General features: G+C 52.7%; 1 protein-coding gene across 1 annotated transcript in view; it reads right to left on the bottom strand.

The window, feature by feature from the left end:
* The window catches only part of LOC123074347 (cytochrome P450 71A1), a 25,485-nt gene that overhangs the window by 1,352 nt on the left and 14,526 nt on the right, over window positions 1-9,607 (bottom strand). The gene's annotated exons all lie outside the window — the stretch shown is intronic.

Here is a 9,607-nt window from a genome sequence, read left to right as displayed (position 1 = left end):
AAGTTTTTGTAGCAGCTATGTAGCCGTTTGTAGGTTTAGGATTAGGATTTTCGATTCTACTCCTTCCGGTCAAAAAACAAAGTGTTATGGAAGCCCCGACACGTTGTTAGGGAGTATTATTTTTGTCGTACCCAAATTTAGTTCGTGCACGGTCACCGACTTGACATTTCGGGCGGAGTGCCGACTACTAAGTGCTAAGCACTATTGACGTACTCCCTCCGTTTCTTTTTAGTGCGCATATAAGGTTTGGTCAAAGTCAAGCTTTGTAGAGTTTGACTAACTTTATATTAAAAAATATAAACATTCACAATATGAAATCAATATTATCAAATGCATCATGAAACGTATTTTCATACTATATAGTTTTAGTATTGTAGATGTCATATTTTTTTATATAAATTTGGTCAAACTTTGTGTAGTTTGACTTTGACCAAATCTTATATGTGGAGTAAAAAGAAACGGAAGGAGTATTAGAATGGAAAAAATGACGCCAAAAGCTGTAGGGTAGTCGATAAGCAGTATTGGCGTCGTACGGCACGCCATTTGGTGCAGATACCCACCCCTAGGTGGAGGTGGACGACAAGCATGCAGCCTCTTTCCCTCGTCACCCCACGTCGAGTGAATAGCATAAAACTATCACAATTCGCGTTAGGGTTCCAAAAAACTGTGACGCCCGGATAATTAAGCTACGGTAAACCTCTATTAATGGTGCCATGTCATCACATTACCGTTGCCAATCCTCACTTGATCCAAATCACTGTTCGTATTCAAATTCAACTTTAAAGTCAAAAATTCAAATTTGTTAAACATGCATAGTAAAATGTTCAAAGTGTGGAAAATTCCATAACTAATTATGGTTGTGAACCAACATCTTTGCAAAGTGGTTTAATGCCTTTAACTAATTAAAACAGGGGCTAAAAATATTTATTACATGCTTTTAAATAGCAAACAAATATAAACCTATTTTATTAAAGTGTGAAACTTCTTGCGACAGAGGGGTAATTTAAAACACTAATTTAAGTGTTGGTCTCATATTTTTATAAAACTAAAATCTACTAGTAATAAAATAAAACAAAAAAGAAAAATAAATAAAAGAAACTGGAAAAGAATAAAAATAAAAAGAGGAGAAACCCCCCTACCCTCGTGGGCCTCGTGGCCCAGCTGGCCATTCAGCCGGCCGGCCAGGCCTGCCCACACGGCCTCCTCCTTCTCCCCCGTTCTCTGTTCAAGCGACCGAGGCGCGCCCGCCGTCGCCGCCGAACCCGCCTCGCCGACCACGCCGCTACAGGCCGTCGGGGTGGATAAGATCTCCACCGTGGCCTCCCCTCTCGTCATCTTCATCCATTCGCCCCCGCGTGCCTCTCCCTCTCTCGTTCCCCACCTCACCGAAACGCTCGCCGCCGTCGCCGCTCGATTCCGTGGCCACCGTGCCTCCCGCGCCTCGATCTGGAGCTCACCGTCTTCCTCGTCATCGTCTACGTCGCCTACGCCATCGGGACCGAGCCGAGCGCCTCTACCCCGACCGGAACGAGCTCGTCTTCAACCTTCGGATCGCCGGCGTTCGTCGCCGATTCCGGCTACCTCGCGCCCTCCCCGAGCTCACTGCCACTCCCTATGGCTCCGCTGTGAGCTCCCGCTTCTCATCCCCCTCTCCGTTAGCTCGCCCACGTCTCGTAGCCGCCGATGCCACCGACGACCGAACACTCCGCCGCTCGCGCTTGTCGCCGGCGTAGCCACGGTGACCCTTGGGTCACGTGCGTGCCACCATCGCGCTCACCGCACCGCGTAGGCCTCGTCTAGCCGCTTGGTTTGCCCGCAAACGCACCCAGCCCCGGTCCCGATGACGACCGAAGTCCAGCGTCCGCCTCGCTGCTCGCCGTCAATGTTCCAGACCACCGCAGCCTCTGCCACCACCCCAGATCGCCTCGCCGTCGTCTTCTCGTTCGAACGAGTCCAGCCGCGTCCGATTTGAGCCACCGTAGCGCAAATCCGGCGGCCTCCCGTGCGCGCCGCCGTGCGTTTTGGACGCCGGCGTTGCTCCGGCCGCCGTGCTGACCTGGCGCCAACGTGGCCCTATGGGGGCCACCCCAGTGAGGCTGCCAGGGGGCCCCGGCGCCCAGTTGACCACGTTGACTCTGGTCAACGCAGTTACTGTGCACTGACATGTGGGCCCCGTCTGTTAATTAGGCTAACTAAACGTTTTTATAAATAAAATTAACTTGTTAGACTAATTAGCCACTGACATGTGGGGCCCAGCTGCTAATTAACCCCCATGTTCAATTAAAATAACCCACTGCTAGCCCTCTGTCTATGACATGCGGGACCCACTGGCCAGTTTGACCAGTCAGCGGGTCTGTTGACCTGCTGATGTCATGTTGACACTCTGCTGACGTCATAATTCCTTTTCTGTTAATATTAATAATTCCAGAAAGTAATTTAATCTTTAAAAATTCATAGAAAATAAACCGTAACTCAGATGGAAATGTTTTCTACATGAAAGTTGCTCAGAAAAATCCAACGAATCTGAATACGCGGTCCGTTCATTTGTCACATGCCTCTAGCATGCTGAACATGGAACTTTCCCCCTCCGGTCATCTGTTTGGCACAGGTCCGGAACCAGGAAAACATTCCCGGTTGAATTCCCCCCTTCACCTATTCGTGTAGACATACGTTAGGTCACACCCGACACGTCGTATTACCACGTTATGCTTTGTGATGCTATGTTTGCTTTATATTTACTGTTTCTTCCCCCTCTTCTCTCCGGTAGACCCCGAGACCGATGCCGCCCCTGTGATCGACTATGTCGACGATGACCCCTCCTTGCCAGAGCAACCAGGCAAGCCCCCCCCCCTTGATCAACAGATATCGCCTATTCTTCTCTATACTGCTTGCATTAGAGTAGTGTAGCATGTTACAGCTTTCCGTTAATCCTATCCTGATGCATAACCTGTCATTGTTGCTATAGTTGTTCCCCTTACCTGCTATCCTACTGCTTAGCATAGGATGCTAGTGTTCCATCAGTGGCCCTACATTCTTGTCCGTCTGCCATGCTATACTACTGGTCGTGATCACTGCGGGAGGTGATCACGGGTATATACTATATACTTTATACATGACATATGTGGTGACTAAAGTCGGGTCGGCTCGTTGAGTACCCGCAAGTGATTCTGGTGAGGGGGCTGAAAGGACAGGTGGCTCCATCCCGGTAGAGGTGGGCCTGGGTTCCTGACGGCCCCCGACTGTTACTTTATGGCGGAGCGACAGGGCAGGTTGAGACCACCTAGGAGAGGGGTGGCCCTGGCCCTGGTCGGCGTTCGCGGATACTTAACATGCTTAACGAGATCTTGGTATTTGATCTGAGTCTGGCCATTTGGTCTATACGCACTAACCAGCTACGCGGGAACAGTTATGGGCACTCGACGTTGTGGTATCAGCCGAAGCCTTCGTGACGTCAGCGACTGAGTGGCGCGCGCCGGATTGGACTGGAACGCCACTAGGCTAGGTCTGCTTCCGGCCGCGTTCCCCTGCGCCATAGGATTTAGACCGGCATGCTGACCTCTCTGTTGTGCCTAGGTGGGGCTGCGACGTGTTGATCTTACGAGGCCGGGCATGACCCAGAAAAGTGTGTCCGGCCAAATGGGATCGAGCGTGTTGGGTTATGTGGTGCACCCCTGCAGGGAAGTTTATCTATTCGAATAGCCGAGTCCCTCGGTAAAAGGACGACCCGGAGTTGTACCTTGACCTTATGACAACTAGAACCGAATACTTAATAAAATACACCCTTTCAAGTGCCAGATACAACCCGGTGATCGCTCTCTAACAAGGCGGCGAGGAGGGGATCGCCGGGTAGGATTATGCTATGCGATGCTACTTGGAGGACTTCAAAACTACTCTCTTCAACATGCTGCAAGATGGAGGCTACCAGAAGCGTAGTCTTCGATAGGATTAGCTATCCCCCTCTGATTCTGGCATTCTGCAGTTCAGTCCACTGATATGGCCCTTTACACATGTACCCATGCATATGTAGTGTAGCTCCTTGCTTGCGAGTACTTTGGATGAGTACTCATGGTTTCTTCTCTCCCTCTTTTCCCCCTTTCCTTTCTTCCTGGTTGTCGCAACCAGATGCTGGAGTCCAGGAGCCAGACGCCACCGTCGACGATGACTCCTACGACACTGGAGGTGCCTACTACTATGTGCAGTCCGCTGACGACGACCAGGAGTAGTTAGGAGGATCCCAGGCAGGAGGCCTGCGCCTCCTTCGATCTGTATCCCAGTTTGTGCTAGCCTTCTTAAAGCAAACTTGTTTAACTTATGTCTGTACTCAGATATTGTTGCTTCCGCTGACTCGTCTATGATCGAGCACCTGTATTCGAGCCCTCGAGGCCCCTGGCTTGTATTATGATGCTTGTATGACTTATTTATGTTTTAGAGTTGTGTTGTGATATCTTTCCGTGAGTCCCTGATCTTGATCGTACACATTTGCGTGCATGATTAGTGTACGGTCAAGTCGGGGGCGTCACAAAAACTACCACATTTTTGTTTGTGATTGATAACTACCAAAATCGATGTCGGTTGTTTCAAAAAGCCCAAATCGCCTGCTGCTAAGAATTTAAACCGGACTATGATAGGTCGGACCCACACCTAACCAAACCGTCAGTTTGACTGATTGTTTGACCGTTAACTGATTTGTGGGGTCCACATGTCAGTGTCTCGTTTGCAAAAAATTGGTAAACTCCCTGTTCTTAAAGCAATTAGCTCCCTGAGGTGAGGGCGCTCGCCCACGCCCACCCTGAGGAACGGCGTCGGCCAGGTTGGAGGAACAGGCGGCGCAGGGAGCAGCTCGACACGCCGGGATCCATGGAGGCGCCGGCTCGAGGTGGTGGCGGTGTGGCCGGCCTCGGCGCAGATGTGGACCTCCACGCGGGCGACGGGCTCGATCCATGGCGGCGTCGGCTCGAGGTGGTGGCGGTGTGGCCGGCTTCTTCGTGGAGGCGGCCAGCGGAGGTGGTCGGCCTCTCTGCCGAGGTGGGCAGGGGAGGTGGCCGGCCTCTCCGCGGCGGCGGGCATCGGAGGTGGGCAGTGCGCCCCTCCATGACGCGTGGCGGCGCCCCTCTGGCCGGAGCATGGCCTCCCTGTAACACCCCGAGAATCATGCTACAGTAACTCTCTGAGATTAGGCTAATCATGTTGCTAAACAGGGCTTGATCACAATTGCATCACATTTCTTTTCAAACTCCTAGTTCAAACTTAATTAAAATCAAAGTGGAAAATAAAAGTTTTCAAAAATTTAAACAAAAATGTTCGGTGGGTGCCAAATAATACACTGGTAATTATGGTGGAGAAAACACATTTTTATAAAATACCTAAATACTTTTAAATGAAATAAAACAGAAAAGAAAATAAACAAATAAAAGAAAACAGAAAACAGAACAGACAAAGAAAAAGAAAAAAAAAGAGAGAGAAGGCCCTCCCCCCCACTGGACCCCTGGCCCAACTGGGCCGACCCCCGGCCCAGCCGGCCTAGCCCATCTCCCACTCCCCCTCGCCCCCTTCCCTGTTCCCCCGACCGGGGTCGGAACAGGGGCCGTCCCCGCCGCACCCCCTCGCCGGCGACGGGGAGGATAAGGACGCCAGCCCCCCGCCTCCTCGGGCCTCTCTCCCACTCACCCCGCTCACCTCTCGGCCCCTGCGCCTCCCTCTTCCCCCCCAGATCCGCGCCGCTCTCTTCTTCCCCACGCCCGACGCGCTCGCCGCCGTTCCCGTCATTCACACGGCCACCATGCCCCAATCGCCACCTCGCCGTGTCATACGCCGTCGCCGCCCTCGACTACACCACCTCCGCCTCTCCGTTGAAGCTCGGAGCCACTGCAACGGCCTCCCCGAGCTCGTCTTCAACTTCGGACGCCGGCGACCCCCTTCTTCCCCGGCGCCGACCTGCTGCTCCTAAGCTCTCACCGGCCTCCGTGTGCCGCGCGGTGAGCCTCTCTCCCCCTCCTCCCCTGTCCTTTCTCTCTCGCGCGCCCCCTAGCTTCTTCCCCGCGCGCGCCCGAACGCCGCGCCGCGGAGCTGGTCGCCGGCGGGTCTCCGGTGACCTTTTGGTCACGGGCTCAAGCCCGCAGCACTCCCCACCGCACGTAGATGCTCCCCAGCTCCTCCGCTTGCCCGATCTCGCGCCGAACCAACGTTGTCGTTGCTCGCCCGAAGCACCTCGCCGCCAGCGAGCTCGAAGCGCTCGCCCCCGCCCATTCCAGCCCCTCCGGCCACCACCGTTGGACGCGCGGCGCCGAGCCGCGTCGAACGCGCCCCGCCACGACCCCGCAGACCCCCTGTGCGTGAAACCCGCGCCCCTCCCGAGCCGCGCCGCCCCGTTTGGCTCGTCGGAGTCGCTCCGGCGCCGGCCGCCGACGTGGCTGGCCTGGCCCCCCCCAGTGCCACTGCCAGTGGGCCCGTGGGCCCCGTTGACTGGGTCCACCCAGTCAACGTGCTGACTGGGCAGGCCCAGCCACTGACATGCGGGCCCCGCCGCAAAAAAAAGAAAAAAAAGAAAAGGAAAATGTTTTATAAATAAAAATAATTAATTAATCTAATCACTCACTGACAGGTGGGCCCAGTAGTTAATTAACTAAAAATTAATTAGTTTAATCTTCTGTTAACCCACTGTCTATGACAGGTGGGTCCCCCGTGTCAGTTTTGACCAGTCAACCGGACTGTTGACCGCTGACGTCACTCATACGTCATGCTGACGTCATATCCCTTTTCTGTTAATTAAATAATTCCAGAAATTCAAATAATCTTTGAAAATCCATATCTTTTAAACCGTAACTCGGATGAAAATGTTTTCTATATGAAAGTTGCTCAGAACGACGAGACGAATCCGAATACGCAGTCCGTTCGTCCACCACACCTCCCTAACCTATCGAACTAGCAACTTTCCCCCTCCGGTCCGTCTGTCCGAAAACGCGAAACATCGGGAATACCTCCCGGATGTTCCCCCTTCACCGGTACCACCTACTGTCGCGTTAGGGCACACCTAGCACCGCTCATTGTCATGTCACGCATCGTCATGCTTGTGTTTGCATTGTATTTACTGTTTCTTCCCCCTCTTCTCTCCGGTAGACTACGAGACCGCCCCTGCTGCTGCCCAGTTCGACTACGGAGTCGACGACCCCTCCTACTTGCCAGAGCAACCAGGCAAGCCCCCCCCCCCTTGATCACCAGATATCGCCTACTCTTCTCTATTCTGCTTGCATTAGAGTAGTGTAGCATGTTACTGTTTTCCGATATCCTATCCTGATGCATAGCCTATCCTTGCTACTACTGTTGATACCTGTACCTGCAATCCTACATGCTTAGTATAGGATGCTAGATTTCCATCAGTGGCCCTACATTCTTGTCCGTCTGCTGTGCTATACTATCGGGCCGTGATCACGTGGGCGGTGATCACGGGTATATACTTATATACTTTATACATGACACATGTGATGACTAAAGTCGGGTCGGCTCGTAGGAGTACCCGCAAGTGGATCTTTGTGGCGGAGCGACAGGGCAGGTTGAGACCACCCAGGTGAGAGGTGGGCCTGGCCCTGGTCGGCGTTCGCGGTTACTTAACACGCTTAACGAGATCTTGGTATTTGATCTGAGTCTGGCCATTTGGTCTATACGCACTAGCCATCTACGCGGGAGTAGTTATGGGTATCCCGGCGTCGTGGTATCAGCCGAAGCCTTCTTGACGTCAGCGACTGAGTGGCGCGCGCCGGATTGGACTGGAACGCCACTAGGCTAGGTCTGCTTCCGGCCGCGTACGCAACGTGCAGGTGTGCATAGGGCGATGGGCCCAGACCCCTGCGCGCATAGGGTTAGACCGGCATGCTGACCTCTCTGTTGTGCTTAGGTGGGGCTGCGACGCGTTGATCTTACGAGGCCGGGCATGACCCAGAAAAGTGTGTCCGGCCAAATGGGATCGAGCGTGTTGGGTTATGTGGTGCACCCCTGCAGGGAAGTTTATCTATTCGAATAGCCGTGTCCCTCGGTAAAAGGACGACCCGGAGTTGTACCTTGACCTTATGACAACTAGAACTGGATACTGAATAAAATACACCCTTCCAAGTGCCAGATACAACCCGGTGATCGCTCTCTAACAGGGCGACGAGGAGGGGATCGCCGGGTAGGATTATGCTATGCGATGCTACTTGGAGGACTTCAATCTACTCTCTTCTACATGCTGCAAGATGGAGATGACCAGAAGCGTAGTCTTCGACAGGACTAGCTATCCCCCTTTTATTCTGGCATTCTGCAGTTCAGTCCACTGATATGGCCCTTTACACATGTACCCATGCATATGTAGTGTAGCTCCTTGCTTGCGAGTACTTTGGATGAGTACTCATGGTTTCTTCTCTCCCTCTTTTCCCCCTTTCCTTTCTTCCTGGTTGTCGCAACCAGATGCTGGAGTCCAGGAGCCAGACGCCACCGTCGACGATGACTCCTACGACACTGGAGGTGCCTACTACTATGTGCAGTCCGCTGACGACGACCAGGAGTAGTTAGGAGGATCCCAGGCAGGAGGCCTGCGCCTCGTTCGATCTGTATCCCAGTTTGTGCTAGCCTTCTTAAGGCAAACTTGTTTAACTTATGTCTGTACTCAGATATTGTTGCTTCCGCTGACTCGTCTGTGATCGAGCAATTGTATTCGAGCCCTCGAGGCCCCTGGCTTGTATTATGATGCTTGTATGACTTATTTATGTTGTAGAGTTGTGTTGTGATATCTTCCCGTGAGTCCCTGACCTTGATCGTACACATTTGCGTGCATGATTAGTGTACGGTCAAATCGGGGGCGTCACAAGTTGGTATCAGAGCCGACTGCCTGTAGGAATCCCCCTTTCCACACTCCTTGGCCGAAGTCGAGTCTAGACATTACAAAACTTTTACAAACATGGCTGTGTGTCTTACGGGCCCACGTCGCCATTGGGTGGTACTAGGATCTTTTACTCCTCGACCTTTACTCTGGGACTCTGAACTCTCTTCTACTCGGGTTAAACGAATTTACTAACTCTAACACTAGGATCCCGTGACAGCATTCACCCCAAAGTTGGATAAGCCATAGTTGTTTCTTAGAGTAGTATTATGAACAATTCACCCACTGTCATTTGACTCCTTTGAAACGTCTTTGCTTTCAGATGGAACCCACGAGGCAGGTCGTTCGCCACACGACGGCCATTGGTGCCTCGGGATCACCTGCGGTGCTAGCTGAGATGATGACCTATCTGGGTTATCGCTGGCACCCTGAGTACACCGTCTACGAGGAGTACCAGGACTTTAACCAGGAGCAGTACCGTGCCATCGTCCACCTCTACTCTCGGGAGTATGACTCCACTACTGTGCTTCACACCGCACATGGAGTTGGTGTGACCATCGATATGGCTGTCCACGATGCTGCCTATGCTGCTCTGACACGTCTTCGTGGAGAGTATCGGGAGTTGGACACCTCCCCTTTCAGGCACATTGCTATCGCATCCGATGATGGTGCGGAGGGATACTATACTGCTGCCTACTCCACTGTCACCCGAGAGCCCTTCTACCATCAGAACCTGGTTCTGCATGCTGATGGGCT

The sequence above is a fragment of the Triticum aestivum genome, chromosome 3D (assembly GCF_018294505.1).
Source record: "Triticum aestivum cultivar Chinese Spring chromosome 3D, IWGSC CS RefSeq v2.1, whole genome shotgun sequence".
NCBI lineage: Eukaryota > Viridiplantae > Streptophyta > Magnoliopsida > Poales > Poaceae > Triticum > Triticum aestivum.
This window is presented reverse-complemented; position numbering and strand designations above follow the sequence as displayed.